The sequence below is a fragment of the Acyrthosiphon pisum genome, chromosome A2 (assembly GCF_005508785.2).
Source record: "Acyrthosiphon pisum isolate AL4f chromosome A2, pea_aphid_22Mar2018_4r6ur, whole genome shotgun sequence".
NCBI classification, from domain to species: Eukaryota; Metazoa; Arthropoda; class Insecta; order Hemiptera; family Aphididae; genus Acyrthosiphon; species Acyrthosiphon pisum.
Window position 1 is genome coordinate 29,060,929 of NC_042495.1, and position 2,988 is coordinate 29,063,916.

Consider the following 2,988-nt stretch of genomic DNA (forward strand, 5'->3'; position numbering starts at 1 on the left):
TAAAGTATACTATTATATATCTATGATTTTACCACGGTTCTTGTTGATGTATAACGCGTTATAATTTATAAGTACTAATAGATATTATGATATGATTAATTTGGAATTTATTATAGGTACCTATTATAGGTCAATTTTTTTTTAATACCATAGATAAGTATATATATGTCTAATACATAGACTGATATACCGTCTCCGCTCAGAATCGTTTTTCTTATACAGTGATATTATATCATTGAATTCAAATTTAATACTGTCCATTATACAGTGACCCACTTCTAACCTACTGTAGAGCAGAGCGACATCCACTTACCCACCTTTTTAACCTTTGTATGTTATACACGACTCACACAATCACAAACTCCAAAGTCTTTTGATAATAATATGATTAATATGATTAATAATACAATTTGAGTGTATTAATATTAAAAGCTCGTTACAAAGATCATATTTTTTTTTATTTACAATAATTTATTATTAACAGAAAATAGGTACATCGAACATTTTTTTGTTTCATTCCCTCCAGTATAGGTATAACAGTTACAAATCATTATATATTTGGTCAGCACACACAGCCGAAACGAATGACCCGTAGATAACTTATTTTTAACCTTTGTATGTTATACACGACTCACACAATCACAAACTCCAAAGTCTGTCCGGATGCTTGTTCAATTGGTACCTACATACTGTATATTATTATAATATTGTAATATTGATATTACATGTGCTTGTTTGTGCTTGTTATTTTTTTCGAGAAATGAGTGGTTTTTGTTTTTAATACCTACTTTACTTAGTCATGCTTGCTTGTTTTGCGATTCATTAATTGATATGGATTCTTTTGAATGGTGATTAAAGTAATGTCGTGTGTGTTTTTGTATGGTGAGAGATGCGTGATGCGTGAAGGAATTAATATTTTTGATTTTTAATAAGTACTATTGGTCCGTATGCTTATCTTTTCTATTAATATTCATGTTTTAATATTATATTAGTTTTGAATGTCTTTGTGATTTTCTGTTATTTTGATTTAGGTATTTGCTTATTCGTGCGTCCTCGTTTTTTGATTCATTGGTCAACGTGGATTCATTTGAGTGGTGCGTGAAGTAAGGAGTGAGTTTTGTGCAGCGAGGGATGCGATGCATAAAGTATTGATACGTTAGGTACATTTATTAAGTTAAGTTTTTTAGTTAATGTCTTTGACTTTTTACACTTGGTCCGTATGCTTATCTTCCCTATTAATATTCATGTTTTAATATTATATTATTATATTATATTACAAGATATGTAATGTTTAAAGATGTTATAAGTAATTAAGACTATAAGTTAATATTTTTGACTTTTGATATTTGGTCTGTATACTTTTTTTTAAATTGATATTCGTATGTCAATATTATACTAAATTTCGTATGTAAACCCGGATGCTGGCTATGTCATTAGTATGGAATGTTCACTTGTTTACCTTGTTATTGTAGACGATGACGTCATGACGTGATAACTATTTGTATCATTTCTTTTGATATCTGCCGTGAGATGGTCTAAAATAGTATAATTATTTTTTATAACCTTGTTATTGAAAAAGTGATTGATGATCTCTATGTTTGGTTTTTTTTCTTTAATGCCGGAGGTGAGGTACCATGACTGTTAGGTACTATTATTTATTTGTTTTTGACAGGGTTTTTTTTTTTATGAAAATATAATGATTTATTTGCATGATAACTTCTTAGTCTGATTGTCTTATGTGTTTCCAAATATGATCACAATTAGTGCGTTGATGTGTGTGAATTTATGTTATTATATTGATTCAATTTATAGAAATAAATTATTTTATGTAATTAATAATAAATTTAAATTGCGTTTTGATTTTTTACACCAATGTATGATGGTAATTGGTCCAAAAACATTATATGTATTTAATAATGTAGAAAGTAGAAAATATTATATGACTAAAAAGTACTGATTAAAATATTTTGTGAAAATATTAAATGTCTACAGTTATTCTTTTATTGAATACAACAAAAGCTAAATTAATATTGTTGAAAACTATAGTGTTATGTAAATATTATAGTTTTCCTATTGTTTCTTGTAAGTTTGGTTCGAATATTCAGAAAAGTATTAGGATTTATCCAAGTACCTACCACCTTTAGGCTATAGCTATTACCATAACTAGTATAACTATACCAGGAAATACCTGCTTCGATATTGGGGAAAGAAAAAGAAATCTCCAAAACGTGATCCAACCAAAAAGGAGGATTTTTTTCCTTTATTAAAAATACACAATCCATACAAATTAACACAATAAGCGGTATGATGATAATAACATTACTCGTGTCATATTGTTCGAGGGTTACAGGCTAACGAGTGAGTTCCTACTTACAAGTTATTTTGCTACCCATTATTGTGTCACTAAACTTGGGTTGAGTATTTATTTTATTATTTTTATTTATATTATATGCTATAATTTGAATTAATCTATAATTATTGTTATTTTTTTTTACATCGCATTGTTATTAATCGTTTCTATTGTATATAAATAATCGTACATATTATTTGAATGCTATAAATAAGAACTTTTTCATCATATTATATTATAGAAAACTTCAAATCGATCGTCCTGTATCGACAATAAAATAATCATTTTATTTGTCTAGTTACCTTATAGTATTATAGTAATATTATAATATAGCCTATAGGCACAGTATATTGTGATCATTTAAAAAATATATGCCTCAATATACTTATAGATGAATATAATGATTTTATTTACGAAGTTCAATTATAAAGTACCTATGTCTTAACCGGCACCCATGATATTATTATATTTTTTATAATTATTAATTCAAAAGTCAAACATTCCAATGAAGTATCTCTGCAATTACCTTAAATGAATTAAAAATAAAAATAGACACTGATATTAAACATTTTATTAATCATTAATTCTTTTTGTCATCTATTTTCAATTTAAATTATGTCTAATTAAGATCAATTATT